Source organism: Saccopteryx leptura, chromosome 2 (genome assembly GCF_036850995.1).
Source record: "Saccopteryx leptura isolate mSacLep1 chromosome 2, mSacLep1_pri_phased_curated, whole genome shotgun sequence".
NCBI lineage: Eukaryota > Metazoa > Chordata > Mammalia > Chiroptera > Emballonuridae > Saccopteryx > Saccopteryx leptura.
In genome coordinates, this window is record NC_089504.1 from 58,439,540 (window position 1) to 58,460,326 (window position 20,787).

The 20,787-nt window shown below is 43.1% G+C and overlaps 1 protein-coding gene across 8 annotated transcripts in view; it reads right to left on the reverse strand.

Moving 5' to 3' along the window:
* TJP2 (tight junction protein 2) overlaps window positions 1-20,787 on the reverse strand; it is a 135,045-nt gene that overhangs the window by 49,314 nt on the left and 64,944 nt on the right. The window contains exon 1 of one of the 8 annotated variants that reach the window (XM_066368026.1): window positions 1,509-1,527. The exons of the other annotated variants lie outside the window; for them this stretch is intronic. The gene's annotated coding sequence lies outside the window, so the exon portion shown is untranslated. Of the gene's footprint in view, window positions 1-1,508; window positions 1,528-20,787 lie in introns of those variants that run through there. 8 annotated transcript variants of the gene reach the window in all.

Below are 20,787 nucleotides of genomic sequence, written 5' to 3' on the forward strand. Positions count from 1 at the left end.
TATATGTATGTGTATATGGTAACACTGCAAAGAAAAAGCAAGGGAACGAGAAACATACAATTCAGGATGCAGTGGCCCGGGAACAAGGCAGAGGGAGGTGGGGAAGGGTACAAGGTCCATGTCTGTCTTAGGGAAGCCCCTGGATGGCTACATGCGATGGAGACCATGGGGATGTGCATTATCATTACGCTGTATGAGTTAGATTTATAATTCTTTTATGCGTACCAAGTATTTTTTAAGTTACAAAAAGGGGAAACGCATGATCAACACACAGGGTACCTGATTCCTGGCCAAGGTTCTTATACCAAATATTCTTTAATCAGTACAGATTTTGCAAGGTCAACGAGCAGAAGAAAGTGTGAGCAGAAAAAATGTGATGTTTCAATGGGAGGGAGGGCAAGGCAGGGGGCAGTGGCAGGAATCTGAGAGCAGTGCTTGGAAGGCGCAGAAGGGAGAGAAAGGTAAGAATGAGGCTGGCTCTGGGAGCAGCCTGGTGCGGAAGACTCCGAGGCTCGGTCCATCCCCAGTCAACAGCCCCGGCACCCAGAGGCACTCCACGTGCTCCTTCTCACCCCTCTCTTCTCCCCGCCTATTGCATATGAGTCCTTCCCACACGACATGGGAAAGCAAGACAGTGAATTTTTCTACCACAAATAAAAAAGCTTTGTGTGAACTGTAAGGCATTTTCATGGAAAATGAAGAGAAAGGGACAAAGACGAATAGTTATTAGATCTGTCTTTTAAAAATATCCTCTAATTGTTATAAAGGTTCTTTCCTTAGGAAAAATCTTAGCCAGATAGGTATAATCCTGTATTTTATATAAAGAATATGGAAACATGTTATAAGCCAACCAGAAGGCAGATAGCAAAGGCTTCAGTGCCCTAATTTCCTCACAACAGGCAACATTTAAGGCTTTTGTCCAAACTGCGCTTCCCAGTGATGGAGGCCAAAATTCAGGCTAAATATTAATTAAAATCAGCCCATCAGGGACACGCTTAATAAAAATCCCAAGCCATAAAAATAAACACTCATACATGTTACAGTACTACATTTGTTCAAACTATCGGAAAAGAACATGAAAAACACTTTTATTCTTAGAAGGCTAAACATAGAATAAGAATATAGAGGTTTCTGCAATATAAGGAAGAGATTTCTACCCCGAAACAAGAAATTCTCAAACACAAACATCTTACACGAGGCAGTAAATTAAGTTTTCCCCAGGAAGCAACACCGGCTTCCAGAGTCCCCACACCTGGAAAACAGCAGCCTTTGATTCATAAACCCCAGGAGCGGCAATCAGTCTCACAGACGTCTGCTAAAATTCTAAATCCGATCCCTGACTACCATCCACATCTCAGACTTGGTTACTGAACGCTGCTCAAAGCACACAAACACCTGTGGAGTAAGTCCCCACGGGGTGATTTTGCTACCCAACCCCTGCCCTACCTTCCTGAAAGAACAGGTTGGGAAAGAAAAGGGGGAGCGAGAGCTTGCAGAGAGGAACTCACATGGCCCTTCAATATCCTCAACTTTTTCCAGGCCTGGATACACATCCTCTGCAGGGCCTGAGCGGTCTTCATGGCCTGTGGGGAGTAGCCAGCCAGGCCACTGCCTACATCCCAGACAGCTCACCCACTGCCATCACTGCACGTGGTTACGTAAGGCGGATACAATAGTGGCCCACATTCCCAGCAAATCCTGTTGTCATCTCGCACAGTGACATCCATACAACAGGGAAGCCAAATGCTTTGAAAAGCACCAGTTGCGGGGGCGGAGGCGGGGGCGGGGGTGGGAGTGGGGTGGGGGGTATTTGCATCCTTCTACAGCTTTCCGTCCCTCCCTCTTTCCCATGCGAGGGAACTGGAGAACCAGAGTAAATACTCCTTTCAGGCAGCTAAAATGATTCAGGATCTGACGAGAAATTAAGTAAATAGGACATTTAAGAACAATACTATAGAAAGGAAGAAAGGAATTATCTGCAGAAGTATTCATTTATATTGATCTTCCTACACACACACACACACACACACACACACACACACACACTAGCTGGATGGAAATGAACTGGTAACATTTCAGGAGAACTGAAATGCTAATGTTACACAGAAATTAAAAGGCATGAAGATAAGATGTTTCACATCCTCAGAGATAACTAGGTCTGTTGGCCAGAGAAAGATAAGTTAAGACCTGGGGAGCTGGTGCAACTCAGAACCAAAGTCAGAGACAGCATGCTCACTCAGCAGTTTTCTGTCCAACCCTTCTGTAAATGTAGCAGATAACAGAAAAACAAAGGGACTGCTCTCTGTTTCTCTTTGCTTTTACCACTTAGGGGGATGGGGGAGTAAGTGTTGAAAAGCACATTTTACTCTGAACAGTAAGAAAAGATTTTACAGGAAGCCTAGGGTTTGAGAATTGGATGTGACATTTTGGAAGCATGGTCTCTGGGAACTGGGGATCATTCTAACTGTTTAGTATATGTTACACCAATGCAGCAGATCCAGCAGTCTGCCAGTGAGGAGTATACAGCCGAGTTTTGTGGTAGAGATGTGTAATAAATTTGGACCACAAGATGGAGACCATACAGGAAAGAAACTGAAACAGAGTCAAGAAGCTGAGTTTGAATGGAAGATCCCGGGTGCAATCTCTGTTGTGCCCCATAGCTGTGGGCCTTGGATATGGAGGTTTCTTTATAAAATGGGGGTCATACCACCTACAACTCAGAGAGCCAATGGCAACATGAAACAAGGCAACCTCTCTAAAACATGCATGCTGCATGACTAATGTTACACAGGCACTCAAACCTTCATGTCCTTCCATGGACTCTACAGACTAAGTTCTTCTGTTAGAACAGCAAAACGTGATAGGAAATGAATGCAAGTTTGTTTCAAATCTTCCACTGAAGAGGGCAGAGAGTACACAGGAACCCTCCTAGCGGAGGACCCATGGAAGCTGAGCCCCAACTGTGTAGACCAGGGGTCGGGAAACTTTTTGGCCGAGAGAGCCATGAATGCCACATATTTTAAAATGTAATTCCATGAGAGCCATACAACGACCCGTGTACATTATGCATTACCCAATAAAAATTTGGTGTGTCCCAGAGGACTGCTGTGATTGGCTCCAGCCACCCACAACCATGAACATGAGCGGTAGGAAATGAATGAATTGTAATACATGAGAATGTTTTATATTTTTAACATTATCATTTTTTTTTTATTAAAGATTTGTCTGAGAGCCAGATGCAGCCATCAAAAGAGCCACATCTGGCTCACCAGCCATAGGTTCCCGACCCCTGGTGTAGACGTAGGCAGACTCCCTGCACCCGGGCTCAGCGCAGAGGCCCTCAGCTCACTGGGCTCCTGGTGCGCAGAATCCAGGTGGGGCAAAGGAGGGGTTGCTTAGAGCAGCTCATTCTTACACTGACAGTCCTCAAGAAATCACTAGAGCCCTGGCCGGTTGGCTCAGCGGTAGAGCATCGGCCTGGCGTGCGGGGGACCCGGGTTCGATTCCCAGCCAGGGCACATAGGAGAAGCGCCCATTTGCTTCTCCACCCCCACCCCCTCCTTCCTCTCTGTCTCTCTCTTCCCCTCCCGCAGCCAAGGCTCCATTGGAGCAAAGATGGCCCGGGCGCTGGGGATGGCTCCTTGGCCTCTGCCCCAGGCGCTAGAGTGGCTCTGGTCGCAGCAGAGCGACGCCCCGGAGGGGCAGAGCATCGCCCCCTGGTGGGCAGAGCGTCGCCCCTGGTGGGCGTGCCGGGTGGATCCCGGTCAGGGGCATGCGGGAGTCTGTCTGACTGTCTCTCCCCGTTTCCAGCTTCAGAAAAATAAAAAAAAATAAAAAAAAAAAGAAATCACTAGAGCTTCCTTGCTGAGGAAAGAAATATAAATATTTCTTTCCCTTGTTTTTACACACACTGTCTAGAAATCAAAGGCATACAATTCCAGATTTTCAGAAGTCAGTTTCTTTTCACATTCTTTTTCTTGATTGTACTAAAAACAACAACCATACCTCAGCGTGCAGCTCAGTAGAATCAGGTCCATTCACATTGTCATGAAACCAATCTCCAGGACTTTCTCATCCTGTCAAACTAGAACTCTGTACCCATTAGATGACTCCCTACTTCCCCCTCCTGGAAGCTCTAGGCAACTATCATGCTGCTTTCTATTTTTATGAATTTGTCTACTCTGGATGGCTCATAAAAGTGAAATCAAGGTATTTGTCTTTTTGTATCTGGCTTATTTCTCTTAGGATAATGTCCACAAGGTTCACCCTTTTAAAAAATATTTTTTTTTTACAGAGAGAGACAGAGAGAAACACAGATTTGTTGCTCCACTTATTTACACATTCATTGGTTGATTTTTGCATGTGCCCTGAATGGGGATCAAACCTGCAACCTTAGTGTACCAAGACGAAGCTCTAACCAACTGAGATACCCAGCCAGCGCCTCAAGGTTCATGCTTGTAACATGTCTTAGAATTTCCTTCCTAAGATTAAATAATGTTCTACTGTATGTGGAAACTATATTTTGTTCATCCTTTCATCTGCCAATGGATACTTGGGTTACTTTCACCTCTTAACTGTTGAGAATTAACACAGCTATGAACATAGGTGTGTAAATGTGCAACCACTAATTCTTTATTCATTCAATAAATGTTTACCAAGTGCAATGTGCCAAGCTATTAAGATCAAATGAAGGTCAATACATGTACAGCATTGCTGTCAGGAAGCTTGGCAAGAACCAGCATCTGATCTTGTCCGAGTGTGTGGGGAATGCAATGGATTCAATTGGGGGAGGAGAGAGGGAGAGGGTGAGGGAGAGGGAGAGAGCGAAAGGAAGAGAGAGGGAAAGAGGAGGAGAGAGAGAGGGAGGGAGGAAAAGAAAGGGAGAGAAAAAAAGAGAAAGGGAGGGAAGGGGGGAGGGAGAGAGAGAGAAAAGAAGGAAGATGGTGTTTAGGCCCCAAAGAACAGCACAGGGTAAAGACCCTGAAAAGGAAGGGGGGGGGGCCCAGAGAATGGCTACCAGCATCACTGCAGCCTGTTCTGACTAAGCAGTTGCTCAAAGGACATTGTGTGGTAGACAGCGACATCTGAGATCTCAAGTTAGGGATCTATTTCTCAAAGATTACTAACTTCCATATTCACATATTTAAGAAACATTTACTGGCCAACAATCCATTGGCCCTATGGACTAAAAGACAAAGAGCATTGAATCCTACCCTAAGGTAGTCATAGTCCAGTGGGGAAGTGGGGCACACAGACCATAATCACAACTCTGCAACTACAACCACAAATAAATATACAAGATGATTCATTCAACAAACATTCCCAGAACACCTACAACATGTCAGACCCTGTTCTGGATACTGGGGGGGGGGGGGGGGGGGGACAGGGGAGATACAAGCCCAAATCCTTCCCTCACAGGGTGAATTTTAATGGACAAAACAGATGATAAACAAGTAGACATATAATACCAGGTAGCAATAAGTGCCATGGGATGTGACATTGGAAAGAACTAATCATAAGAAAATCCAGACAGATCTCCAAGGAAAGGGAACAACAGATGCAAAGGTCCAGAGGGGAGAAACAAGATTATTATGATCATGAAAGAAAAGGGGCCACGTGGGACTCAAATGAGGTGAGTGATGGGGTAATGGCAAGCATAGAAACTGGGAAATTAATGGTAGGGGTGGAAGTTATCCATTAGGGATGAAGGTCTGGGGTGGAGGGAGACATGCACCAAGCACAGGGAACGCCCTCTCTCCCACAGAGAGCTCTCAGCGCTGAAGGGTAATCGGATGACTGCCCTGTTGGGTGGGTGGACATTCTAGGAAGAGGGAACAGTACACTCAGAGCCAGGAGGGATCATCTGTAAGATGTGTTCAAGACACTGCAAGTACTCCATGTGGCTGGGCAGTAAACTGCTTAATAACATACACAGAGTTCTACAATCTCAGCATCGACAGACATGTCACAATAACTTAATCTACAGCTTGGAAATCTTAAAACACACCCATCTTGGGAACAGGAGGCAAGATGGTTATGAGAACTGCAAAAAGGAAGTCATTAACATGGTGCAGCGCTCTGTGCCATGGTCACTATACAACTTTTCGCTGAATGCCCACAACCCTGTGAGTTAGCTACAACTGGCCAAAATCTGGAACAATGACAACACCAAATGCTAGCAAAGATGGGGAGCAAAAGAAACTCTCATTACTGAATTGAAATGCACACTGCTACAGCCACTTTGGAAAAGTATTTTGGTGAGTTCTTATAAAACTAAACATACTCTTACTATAGGATCCAGCAATTGTGCTCCTTGGTATTCACCCAAAGGAACTGAAAACTTACATCCACACAAAAACCTGCACATGAATGTTTACAGCAGTTTTATTCATAACTACCAAAACTTGGAAGCAACCAAGATGTCTTTCAGTGTGCAGATGGATAAATTGTGGTACACCCAAACTTGTAACATTATTATATTCAGTTACAAAAAGAAATGAGCTATCAAGCCATGGGAAGACATGGAGGAAACTGAAATGCACATGACTAAGTGAAAGGAGCCTATCTGGAAAGGCTACACACTGTATGATCCCGAGTACATAACATTCTGGAAAAGGCAAAACTATGGAAACAGTTAAAAGTTCAGTGGTTGCCAGGGGTCAGAGGGCTAGAGGGAGGGAGAGACTAATAGGCAGGGCACAGAAGACATTGAGGGCCAGTGAAAATACTCTATATCAGGGGTAGTCAACCTTTTTATACCTACCGCCCACTTTTGTATCTCTGTTAGTAGTAAAATTTTCTAACCGGCCTGACCTGTGATGGCGCAGTGGATAAAGCTTCGACCTGGAACGCTGAGGTCACTGGTTCAAAACCCTGGGCTTGCCTAGTCAACGTGCATATGGGAGTTGATGCTTTCTGCTCACCCCCCTCTTTCTCTCTCTCTCTCTCTCCTCTCTAAAATGAATAAATAAAGTTAAAAAAAAATTTCTAACCACCCACCAGTTCCACGGTAATGGTGATTTATAAAGTAGGAAAGTAACTTTACTTTATAAAATTTATAAAGCAGAGTTACAGCAAGTTAAAGCATATAATAATAATTACTTACCAAGTACTTTATGTCAGATTTTCGCTAAGTTTGGCAGAATAAATCTTTATAAAACAACTTACTATAGTTAAATCTATCTTTTTATTTATACTTTGGTTGCTCTGCTACCACCCACCATGAAAGCTGGAACGCCCACCAGTGGGCGGTAGGGACCAGGTTGACAACCACTGCTCTATCTGATACTACAATGATGGGACACATGTCACTGTTATTTGAACTGTAAGTTAAACTGTGGACTTGGGGTGTTAATGACATGCCAATGTAGGTTCATCGATTGTAATAAATGTCCCCCTGCGATGTGGATGTTGATCATGGGGGAGGGTATGCTCAGGTTGGGGTAGGGGTGGTGGTAAATCTCTGTACACTCCCCTCAGTTTTACTGTGAACCTTAAACTGCTCTGGGAAAATAAAATCTTAATTTAAAATACACACACATATGGATACATGTCATACATATTACACACACACACACACACACACACACACACACACACACATCCTGAGAGATTAAGGAATTTGCTCAAGGATCCACGGCCAGTAGGTGGCAGGTCACAATCCCAATCCAGACCTGCATGAGTCCAATTTTAACAAGCTAGGAAGCAAAGAAATATCAGCAGATAATTACATTACATTTAAGACCTCTATGTTCACAGTTCTGGTACACTAAATAATAAGGTATAATTATAATCTAAACAGACCTTTCTTATTTGTAATTACAAAGAAGCCATTAATAAGCCAAAAAGGAAGGTGCTAATTTGGTAACACAGACACAGCCCTGTTTGCTCTATGATTTTAAACCTGACTGAACCTGTATGACATTAAAACATAACTTCACTTAAAACACACATACACATGCACCACCACCCCATGACAGGCACCAAGATAAAGAAAATTATAAACTGTCAAAGGGCAGGTTAGAAAAGCAGTTATTAGAGTTCTCAGCTAAAGCCTGCCAGCAGGGTGGGCCCTCTATGAAACACACACGGTCAACTGTCCCTCCCGGACCCAAGGCACCTTCAGATGGCTCCCAAGGAAAACAGCAACATGACGCTTCTACCATGTATCGATGTGCCTGGCATCCCCTAAAAGCCAGTAAGCCTACATACATCCGGTACCCTGAGCTCAAACACACGCCTTTCCAATCAGAATTGGGGAATAAACGTAGGAACTTAGAGACACTAACCTTTAAAAACCGTATTCCCAACTGGGAGCTGTTTAGAATAACACAATTTCAAGTCCCACCTTGGACCTGCTGGTAAGAATATGGATTTTGCAGAGCCCGCATGTGATTACCGTGCACATTAAAACTGGAGATGCACTGGTCTGGCACTGCCTTCCAACAGAGCCATGTGCCATCATGACAATGTGCTGTAGCTGCGTGGCCCAACTCGGTAGCCGCTAGCCACACGAGCATTTGAGAGATGGCTACCAAGTTAAGGAACTGAAGGTTTAGCTTAATTTGAGTTAAATTAAAATTGTAAACAGCCCCATTACGTATATAACTTATTAACCACATCCCTAACCTTTTAAAACAGTTTCCAATGTTTTGCTACTTTAACTAGTTAAGGCCAACATTGTTGTGCATGTGGCACCCACTCCCATATTTGTAATATCTGTGGATTAAACAAACATGGTGACCCATTAACTTTTAAAAGGTCTAGCAATATACAGTTCTATATCAAGATGAGTCAAAACCCATGTTTCTCAAATGTCATTTTGAGAGGAAAAAAAGAGAAATACTACTTTTTTATAGAAATAGTATTTTTTCTATACTTTAGGTGTCATTTTGGTAATCTCTTAATCTTTTTTCCCAAAAGAAAAAAAAAGATTGGCAGCGGAGGAAGATTGTGAACTCTTTGTGTAAGCATGTTGATAAATTTAGCAAATGACACTTCAAAACACTAATTTAACCAACTCTCAGTAAGAGACAAATATTTTAGATTAAACCATCACTCTATAGGTAAGATTAAAGAGTATAATTTATGGTTTCAACTGCGTATTTGTTACATATTTAAAATATCACAAATTTGATAACTGAATGTGTTCTTGCATGCTACATTTAGCAGAGTGTCCACTGCATCTCATGAAAATTGAGGGGGGAAAACAAAGAACTCTCAGGTGGTACCAGAACACACTCCATTAAGAGGAGGGGGCAGCAGCCTGACCGGGCGGTGGCGCAGTGGATAGAGTGTCGAACTGGGATGCAGAGGACCCAGATTCGAGACCCCGAGGTCGCCAGCTTGAGCATGAGCTCATTTGGTTTCAGCAAAAAAGCTCACCAGCTTAGACCCAAGGTCGCTGGCTCGAGCAAGGGGTTACTCGGTCTGCTGAAGGCCCGGGGTCAAGGCACATATGAGAAAGCAATCAATGAACGACTAAGGTGTCGCAACAAAAAACTGATGATTGATGCTTCTCATCTCTCTCCATTCCTGTCTGTCTGTCCTTATCTGTCCCTCTCTCTGACTCTCTCTCTCTGTCTCTGTAGAAAAAAAAAAAAAGAGGAGGGGCAGCAAGGACCAGAGACAGGAAGGGCAAAGGTGAGAATTTCCTACATCCACCTCCAACCCAGAGGACATGCGGGAGCCCAAGCCAAGCTATTAAAATAATGAAAATGCAGATCAATAAGCCTTACTAATGACTTTGTCTTAATAATAAAACAGAGTAAATGAAATTAATGCAAGTTGCATGAAAATAGTTAGGCTTCTCCTATTTTTATCCCTCATGACACAATTTAAAGAAACTGTTTAAAATGTTCAGATGTTTGAAACAGCCTCGTTTCCAAACTTAGGGAAAAAAACTCTCATTCTTGATCCAGTATTTTGTTTACCACTATTATACTATTATATAAACTAAGTTAAACTGTCCATTAAATAATGTGTAAAACACACCCCTCACCCAACTAACTCCACGTTGTTTCCTTTGTCTGTAACACGGGAAATTTCAGATGTGAGGCAACTTCTTTTTAAATTCTAAATTAAACAATGTTGAGCTCATCTCAAATAATTTATTTCTGCCTAGTAACATAAATTGTAGGCAGAAACTGTATGCAATCTTTATTTATTTATTTTTCTTCTTTTCCAAGTAAGAGAAGCAGAGATAGCCTCCCGCATGCACCCCAACCGGGATCCAACCAGCAAACCCCGTCTAGGTCTGACGCTCTGCCCATCTGAGGCCATGCTTGCAACCGAGCTGTATGCAATCTTAGAGCATAAAAAGGAACCCAGCATTTCCTTTTCGTGGAATTTGTATCAGGAAATCAGCAAAGGCCACTTGCACAGTAAACAGACATAATCCACTAGGTGGCACAATAATGCAGAAATAGAAAATGAGTGGCTGTTGTCTCCCTTCAAATTTCAAATGTAGTTTAAAGGAAATTAGAAATGGACTTTAATAGTCACAATAAAATCCACCATTATAGCTTTTCAATGACACAAAGTAAATTTGCAATTATGGGGAGGGGTGAGGACAATGACTAAAAGGGAAAAATTATCATTTTAACTGTCATTCATTAACATTAAATGAAAACCCAAAAGTAAATTACAATCAATCAACGCTCTACAATGTTTCCAACCCTACCTCAGCACTGTGGGATAATCAAAGAAATTTAAACCATCTGGAAAGTGGAAGACAGCACTTTCGAATTATTGATCACGAGACCTAATGATAGGTATGGGAGAGCTGAATTTTCCAGGAAAAAGTTATAGGAGTTAAAAGTTTCACGTAGAAAGTAGGCTCATACATTGGCTCATTCAATATTTATTAAGTGCCTCTTTTGTGCCAGGTTTTGTACTGAGCCCTGGAGGATAGTGATATGGTCCTGCCTTCATAAAAGCCTACCTGCTAATAAGGGTCAGTCATAAATCAAAAGAGCCAGCCAGCAACAATGGGGGGGAGCTATAAAAGGAAAACACAGAAAGATCTAGAATAGGAGGAACTGATCAGGAAGGCTTTCCTTGATAGTTGACTCTGTGGAAGGAGGGTGTGCAGCCCACTGAGCTGGGCACAGAGGGACACAGACAGGCAAGCCTGGGTCTCAGGCTCTTGGTCTCAACCACAAGTAAAATAAGTAAAAAGTCTGAAGTAGGACAAGTGGATTTATAAATTTTATCCACATAAGTCCCCATTCCTCATTCTACTAAGAAGCAGGGAAGCAATGTAAGCCTAGGTGGACTGCCCCGGGGGGACACAGGAGCTGGGGAGAAGGGAGGAAGGGAGATCTGGCACTGGAGCCCCTCCAAGAGCTGAAGCATCAGTCAAGATCCCCTTTCCCCGTGAGGAAAGACTAAAGAGAACTATAATTTCTGAGTCAGGTTCCAAAGACACCTTCATAGTACGTTATTTAAGGGCAGCCAAGAAACCCGCATCGGGCCATATTGCAGAAATGTTTACCAGGCATTCTGAGAAATGGATGCACACTCCTGAATAAGTCAAAGGTCCAAGAAAACAAACTGCACCATCAAGAGTGTCCATCTGAAGAAGAGCCACAGCAACAACCAAAACCTGCCACTTGAAAGGAAATCAGGTAAGGACTTCTACTGCATTTGCCAAGAAGACTCAGGTCAAGCCTTTTGCTTCCTCTTGTGGGTTGGCGGGGGTGGTGGTGGGGGGGGGGGGGGAGTAGGCGATAACACAACACACGAAGCTTTCTCCTCCACCTGTTCAAGTGGTCAGTAACTCAAGTCACAAGTTTGTCACTAACCAGCTATATGACCCCTAACTTCTCTGAGCATCTCAGGTAATAATAAGCATCTCACAGAATGGAGCAAGAATTATATGTGGAAGTTTTTATAAACAGTAATGTATCACATAAATGAAAGGTATTTCCGATATTAAATGAGCCCCACTCTAAAAATAAAAAAAGGCAATGTGACTTAAGTTTAATAAAAGATTTTAAAAACAGATTGCATTCAGTCATTCAACATTTAATTATGTACTGTGCACCAGGCTTTGAAAACAAAGCCCTATTGACATGGAACACAATCCCCACCCACCAGGATGCTTGTTTTTAGGATGTAGAAGGGCTTGGAACAGTACAGAGAACAATGGTTATTAATGCATATTGAGCTAGGGTGCCAGTCACCCCGAAGCTTTCCAAAATCCTTAAGCTAGAGGAACATCGTTAATTCCTCTTCTGAGCTACATTTCTTCAGGACTTTGAACCCACGATGGCAGTTTATTATAACTTTGAAGTTTTTTCTGGCTTCAAAGACAGAATGGTTTCGAATTGAAATAGTCAATAACACAGAAACACAATAAACAGCATCCCTTCCAAACACAGAATCCAGAGAAATAAGCACATCCAAAACCTGCACAGAAATGTTTTATGGTCGAGGGCATTCCAGTTTTATGACCTTTCTGTTTCTCAATCCTAAAAACAAAATGCACTTTGAAATATACTTTCTCCACATATTCTTGTACTGATGTTTCTGCTTCACCCCAAGGAGGTCTATACTCGTAATTTCCCAACCGGCCCCTGCTTACCAGTCACCTGTCGAACTGAAACCAGAAGTAGACTAGCCCTTCCACACTCAGTTCCAACTCCCTCTCTCTCTGGCTCTTCCACAGCCCAGAGGGCCCTCGGGAAAACAGCATCCTCAGGAAGCCAGAATCTTTCACGAGTCAGCATCCTGACACAGCTACTCCATGATAGCAAAAGGACACGCGAGAAACTCTGGGAGTTCTGAACCAATGGCCAGCAAGCATTGTCTTCAAGGGCCACACAGTTTATATATTTTAGCATTATATAGATCCTTCTATAACCATGTAAAATGTAACCATTCTAAAATGTAAGAAAATTCTTAGCTAGTGGGCAGAAAAGCAAGCAAGCAAACAAATAAAAAACAAACAAACAGGAAGCTGTTTGCAGTTTGCCAAGCCCTAGTTTAAACTTACGCAAAATCTAGTGATAGATGACTAATGTGCAGGTGTCTGTTCGTGACCAGGTCTTGACCTGCAAGGTGCTCACACTGGTACCAGAAGGTGCACACTTTGATTTCTGCTTTCTTCCTCAGTTTGCACTTCACTCCTCTACAAGCCTCAGAGCTGTCCTTAGCATCCAATCACTGTTTTGGAATAACCCTGCTAAGTCTGTCTGTTTACTTTTTTTCCTTTTAAAATTAATAATGGGTAAGTTCTTAATGCATACCTAATCCAAAAATTAGGTCAATTCAAAGTGAACCACACTTGGTTTTAGTAGCAGTGGAACTTCCCTGGTTATATTTTACCTGAGCTAAAATCTGAACTTGTTCACAACTCCCAATCACATTCAGAGAGGGGAGCTGGCCCGAGATCAAGGTCTGGCTTCAGATTTTCCTAAGCCTCTTGGAGCTTTTTGATATTTTCAAAGATGTCCTTTGACTCTCAGGAAACTTGTGATGAAATTCTGACCTCTAACAGGCAAATTCCCAAACACAGCATATCTAAGATGTTCTTTCTAATCCCACATCCCATGTGCTTTGCAGCCATACAAGTTTTTCTTGACAATCGCTTTTTGGGGGGACGGTTGATGGAATGACTTAGTCATGTTTAACTGGGGTCTGTGGACTTGAAAAGAGTAGACTTTCACTTGACAAGACATATCCTTAATCTTTCTATAATAAAGCTGTGATTTTAACAGTTGTCTATATACTCTGCTTGCCCATAAGGCTGTGTCTCACTCATCCTAGGGTCTTTGGGGCCTCACACAGTAGTGGACACACACAGGTCTCTGAAGATGGAAAACACCTCTTAATGACATGTAAGTATTACTGTCACTCCTGATTCCCAGGCAGGGACAGGGAATGGTGGTCCTTTACACTTTCAATGATAATGTTTAAACTCCTAACAATCAACACAGGGCCTTGAGCTTCTCCCCCATTTCTTTGCCCATCTGATTCTGAAGAGCAGAGACTGGCACGGTGAAAAGAACCTGCAGGTTTCAAATGAGTCAAATGGACCATGGCTCAAATTTCCTCCCTGTCACACAAGCTGTGTGACACCAGGCAAATTACTTAACAGTCCTGAGCCTCAGTTTCTTCCCTTATGAAATCAAATTTTAACACCTACCCCCAACTGAGTTGGCAGTGCTCGGTGAGATCTGACAGAGGTTCTAACGCTACATCATCCACGCGCTTCCTCCCCTCGCTTCACTAGAGAAAAGTGCAGAGAAGTCTTAGGGCACAGAGCAAAACCAACTGCATCTGACAGTGTCCTGGGCTCCCTCCTGAGTAGGCATTTTATCCAAACAACAGGAGTCTGCTGAATACTTGGGAACTCGGCGAGAGGGAGCCTGCCCCTGACACACCCATATATTTATAAAAAACAAGGACACGGGGCAGAACTGTTTTACAAGCTCCAGAAAGGCATATTTTAGATTTGTCAGTCCAAGAATACAAAGTAGTTCGGGTTCCAACAGTCTCCAAGCCACCTGCAAAGTGCTTTCAAGGGGGAAGTAGGGAACTGAGGAAAAAAGGGGAGAGGACATACCCCCATGCTGACCACTGCAGTCCTCGGGACTCACCTCTCCTTGCTCTGCCCTTCGCCTTCCTTTACTGACTAACTATTTCTATGCCTGGCCTAAGAATGCAGAGTCAGACCTGCCCTCAAGAACTCACAATCAAGCCCCCAACATTAAACAGAGCCCCCTCCCCACAGCAGGTAGAATCCTGGCCCCACTGAACACTGCTCTTCTGAAAGGACACACACATACACTGCAGTCTATGTCTAACTGCGGACATTTTTTGTGGTTCGATGTTTCTCAAGCATCGTTTTGATGAAATTCATCCCAATCAAAAAGCTGATGTTGCATCTCATAAAGATAATGGACTACCCATGCAGCAGACGACACAAAGAGATTCAGCATCCCCAAGTTGGAACAAATAAAAGGGACTAAGAGATATGTCAACGCCCCAGTTTTTACGACACTTCACTGCATAAATCATTAGCCCAAATATAAAGCTAAAAGAACAAGTCTGGTGACTATCTGGAATGGTATGTCACTGCTGCTTTTTTCAGGACAGTTCATTGCTGGGATAGAATCCAATCAGGTCAACACTTATATTTAATCATCCAATCACACTCAAAGACAACTTAAAACAACAATGCAATTGTTACGTGGAGCTTACTACTAAAGCCCAGTGAGCTCTTTTCCCAACAGTGCCATGTGTACTCGCCTTTGCTCCTCTTCTATTAATAGGCCAGAGATAGTCTTCAAGGAGGCACATGCGGACTGCAAATATTCTGGGGTCATAAATAGCAGAAGTGCCGCCAATCTGTCTTCTGGACAAAGTAAGTCACAAACCTGATACTTAGAAATTTAGCAATGCCTAAACTAAATTTTATTTTTAACCCAGTTCCGGCCCCCCACATTTCATAGAGGAAAGGCCCACAGAGAATTTTATCTTTAAAAAGTGGTTGACTAAGGAGGTTTCCGGGACTGAGGAGGGTGATAGTGCGATTCCTGCTGCCTTTCTTCATTCCCTTACTTCTGTGGAATATTAGGTCACACCAGGACTTGACTTAAGGCTTAGAAAAAACAAAACAATTAAAGGATAGTGCCAACTAGAAATAAAGGCTGTACTTCACAAAAACACACAAGGCAGCAAGCACCCCAGTTCCCTTCTTCAGGCTGTGACACCTCCAGCTGAAATACTGAAAGATCGAACATATGTATTGAAAACCAATCATTTTTGTCAAAGGAGTAAATTAGGTCAATGCCCTTGAGAAGCTCCCCTTCGCCTCTACTTTCCACTCTCCAAACAGTGCAGCCCTTTGTCCATTGTATTAGCCACTGTAAACTGTTTGGACATCCATTGTTAGCCCTGGCCGACAGGGTAAGTCTGGCGAAGAAGAGATAAAACGGGGGACTCTGTCAATATAGTTCGAGCACATTTGAATTTAAGAAAGCTTTGCAAAAAAAGCCAGCTCGCTCTAGCTGCTGAGCCAGTGGCTAAAATAAAGTTACTGATACATGCTTATCTCGGACCCTGAAATATTTGCTTTAAATTTCTCTGCGAGGAGCCCTCAGAAATAACACTATAGATATAAGGCTAAAATAAAACAATAATCAATGAATCACTTGGTCAGTCTGTTTCTAGCTAACCACCTCCTCAAAGCAATAACAGAAGGGTCTCTAAAAGAGTAAAATTGGTCAGACTCATAAGAAAAATTCTTTGAATGAGAGAGACGATTCACAGACATTATAAAGTAAGAAAAACTCAGTTCACGGGTGCCATCATTAGAGGGAGAATTTTGCCAAAATTGACTCAAGATTTTTAAATGTCTCAAGCGCAATATGTTACAGCTCATATTTCATAATAAAGGCTAGAATTGAACAGCCACTATTGCCAAATGTTTTGGTAGACCAAAGCCTGCTATCAGCAGAAGAGCTGAAGCACAAAATAGGATAAAGATCTAATCTCTTTCCATTTCATTTGTCAAAAGATAAAGACAGGGAGAAAAAGGGAATCTCCTCTGTGGCCTATCTATAAACCAGATTTATATATCAACTTTTTTCTTTATTAAAAACTAGAAGGCCTGACCTGTGGTGGCGCAGTGGATAAAGCGTCAACCTAGAAACGCTAAGGTTGCCGGTTCAAAACCCTGGGCTTGCCTGGTCAAGGCACATATGGGAGTTGATGCTTCCTGTTCCCCCCACCCCATAATGAATAAATAAAATCTTTAAAAAAAAAAAAAAAAAAACACTAGGAAATCAGACCCTGGCCGGTTGGCTCAGTGGTAGAGCGTCAGCCTGGCGTGCAGGAGTCCCAGGTTCGATTCCTGGCCAGGGCACACAGGTGAAGCGCCCATCTGCTTCTCCACCCCTCCCCCTCTCCTTCCTCTCTGTCTCTCTCTTCCCCTCCCACAGCCAAGGCTCCATTGGAGCAAAGATGGCCTGGGCGCTGAGGATGGCTCCATGGCCTCTGCCTCAGGCGCTGGAATGGCTCTGGATGCAACAGAGCAACGCCCCAGAGGGGCAGAGCATCGCCCCTTGGTGGGCGTGCCGGGTGGATCCGGGTCGGGCGCATGCGGGAGTCTGTCTGTCTGCCTCCCCATTTCCAGCTTCGAAAAAATGCAAAAGACAAAAAACAAAAAAACCTAGGAAATCAGAAAGACTTAAAAAAAAAAACCTCATTAAGTTTCATAAAATTATACATCAAAGCAGCACATTTCAGCATTAAGTCACCTTTAAGTTTCTGCATTCATTTGTAGGCTGGTAAGTTATAATTTCCCAAGCAGAATCATAAAGAAAAGTCTCTGGAATCGCAAAGTAGTAGATGAAGAAACTGAGTAACAGTGCCTGATGTGACAGGTAGGGCTTCTAGGGCATCCATACTCCAGCAGGCAATCATCAAGTTAAAGGGCTGATCCTGAACATGCTTTAACCTAGGTTGGCAAACTGCGGCTCATGAGCCACATGCGGCTCTTTGGCCCCTTAAGTGTGACTCTTACACAAAATATCACGTGTGGGCGCTATCTCGATAAGGAATGTACCTACCTATATAGTTTAAGTTTAAAAAATTTGGCTCTCAAAAGAAATTTCAATTGTTGTACTCTTGATGTTTGGCTCTGTTGACTAATGAGTTTGCCGACCACTGCAAGGGAAAGCCGTCTTATGACTACAGAGGCATTGTGGTCTTCTCATGGGCTTCAGTAACAATGATGATACTCATCAATTATTATCACTGCCTTTTAGTTCACCACTGCAACCCCAGGAGGTGTCTTTGAGCTTTCCAGCTCTCTCCAAGCCCCCTACCAAATCAGCGGCCTTGAGCTGCAAAGGCTGAGGAGGCAGAAGGGTGTTCTGAAGGTCCTGGCTCCAGATTTAAAACACAAACAAAAACCTGACAATAACCCAAGTATCTCTCAACAAAAGAATGGCTAAACAAAGTATGATAAATTTGTACCAGTGGAATACTACTCAGCAATAAAAAAAGAACTATGACTGACATAACAACATGAATCTCAGAAAGGTCATGTTGAGCAAAAGAAGCCAGACACAAAATCGTGATTTCACCTGGATCTTCTGAAGGTCAAGCAAAACTATTACCTGGTAAAAGCAGTCAAAAGAGAGGTTCCTTTGTGGGTGGGGTGGTAACAGTCGGAAAAGTGGCAAGAGAGAACCTTCTAGAGTAATGGAAAGTCCTATTTTTTGATCCAGGCGGTAATCACACAGGTGAATGCATTCATGTCACCCAGCTCTGGAACTAGATAGTGGTACTGGTTGCACCACATTATAAATGTATCAAATGCCACTGAATTGTAGACTTTAAAATGGTTGATTTTATGTTAACGTTTCTTTTTACCACAATAAAAATAAATTACCAAGCTCTGCACTTGAGAGTTGTGCATTTAACTCTATGAAAATTATATATCAAGGAAACGCCATAAAAATAATAGTACATATAGAAAGAGCTTCAGGATGAGTAAGCAGGCAGGCTTCGGAGGACAGACTCTGGATATATCACTCTTTCCACGGGAAAATTTTTCTCAGTGTGAGACTAATTTTTCTTTTTTAACCTCGGTTCTTCAGTAAATTGAGTCAACCTCTCTCTGCCTCTTCCTGACTTTTGAGTAAGACATCTGCAAACTGCGTGCTTAAGCAGTATCAGCAGACTAAGTACTTCTCCCAGACCTTTAACTAAAATTCGAATTTAGGTTCTGCTAGAAAGAAGGCCACTCATAATCAGAATGAACTCAGCCTCTTCGTTTCCATGTGTCGCCACTTGCCTGTTTTTTAGACTCTAACAATAACACCAGAAGGAAAAGCACAAATGTTTCCAGTTCCATTTCTGGACAATTTCAATGGGTGTCTAAGATGCCACAAATCTCTCTCCCCTCTTAAAACTCACCCAGACACTAAACAGACCAGCCCAAGGTAGGCGAAGTGCTGGGCCGGGGAGTTAGGCTGAAAAACCCAGATGCGCCTGAAGAGATGCTGCAACTCAGGTGACAGTGAGCAATTTGACAATCCAGGCAGTCAGTCCACAGGTAGGTTTGAAAATATTTAAGTATTTATATGCACAGAAAGGTAAAAATAAATACTATGTTAAGACAAACATCTGTCTATGTTGCATTTAATAGGCAAATGTAGCTGTTCAAACATATATAAATTCAACTTAAGAACAAATTTACAGAAACTAAATTAGTTTCATGACCCGGGGACTGCACATTTGTGAAGAACACTTCCGAAAGGGCTTCTGGCTGCAGGCCTGTCTTATCTTCCCTGCTTATGCAAGAGCAACGCGGTCCCTGGGAGAAGTCCATGGGAAGAGAGTTGAGTGTTGGAGTCTCCCAGTACGCAGCTTTTACCGGGAAGCGGGGAGGAAGAGAAAGGAGAAAGTGGCTCTCATGAGGCTCAGCAAGATGGTTTTGGTTGCTGGCATGGGCTGCAGAGAGCAAGGAGGAGAGCCCAGCTTGCACTGTGCTGGTACATTATTTAAGCAGCAACTGAATAATAGATCTTGCCATCACTTCGTGAGCTAAACAGCTATTGCCACTCGGGTTCTTAGTCTGTCTTTAAGACAAATGCCTTTCAGAGAATCCACTGGATCTCTTTTTAAATTTTTAACTTATTGACTCGAGAGAGGAAGGGAAAGAGAAAGAGACAGGAACATTGATCTCCTCCTGTATGTGCCCTGACCGGGGATCAAACGAGCAACTTCTGTGCTTCAGGTTGATGCTCTCACCAACTGAGGTATCTGGCCAGGGCTGGATCTCTTTTTAAAAAAAAAAAATAAGAAAACATAAAAGTTGTTCAAGGAGCACGGAAGCACTTTATGATGACAAGAATCAATAGAAATTATTTAGAATATTCTCTAGCCTTCACACCCAAACATTTAGAGCCCTCAGAAACTTAAAACACCAGAGAAAAATTCAGAGACCATCAGCTATAACAACTAATTTTCCTATAAGGAAACTGAGAACTAGAGTTACGTGCCCAGCTCATGAGCGGTGGAGCTGATATGCCACTACAGAAATGGTCTATGTAATTCTACACTTTTTTTCCTGACACACTATCATCTACTCACTGTAGAAATGTCAGGAATTCACTTTTCTACATTCTCAATGCATCTTCAATTTTTATTAGTTAATGCAACAAGCCTTTCCCAAATCGAGTCAGGTCAATGTGGTAGTTAGTAATGTGCTTGGTGCCCTGGTTTCTGGGGTTACCAGGATGACTCAGACCAGGGAGGGGTTCCGGCTAACGGGAAGTGACTGGAAGTGACTGGCTGTGATAAGGGCTGTAATAAATACTAGCATGTGCTCACTGACCAATCACAGGCTTCTTCACTCAGCTGATTCAGCCTGAGTGAAGAAGTTAGGTAAGGGAGGAAGAGCTTCTAACCATGAGCTCATCAGGAAGTTCCTTCTAAAGGACCGTTCTTTTCAAACTGGTTAGTTTTGCTAAATTAATTCCCTCAAATAAGTTCATTCTGCTTTACCAGATATATTTGGCAACAGTCTTCCCAGAATCGGGAACAGGCTGCTGGCTTCTCACAGCACACGTTCCCCCTGCTCCCCACCATCAGGTCCCATTCACCAGGGCGCCTTGCTCTGTAAAGGCATACAAGACACCCCACAACCTAGAACCGGGAACACTTCCTTTCAGACTGTGATAACAAATGGCTCCCAACAAATGAAAACACATAGCTACATTCAGAACTCTCTCTCCTCCTGAGGACAGAAGTCCTAGACATGACATG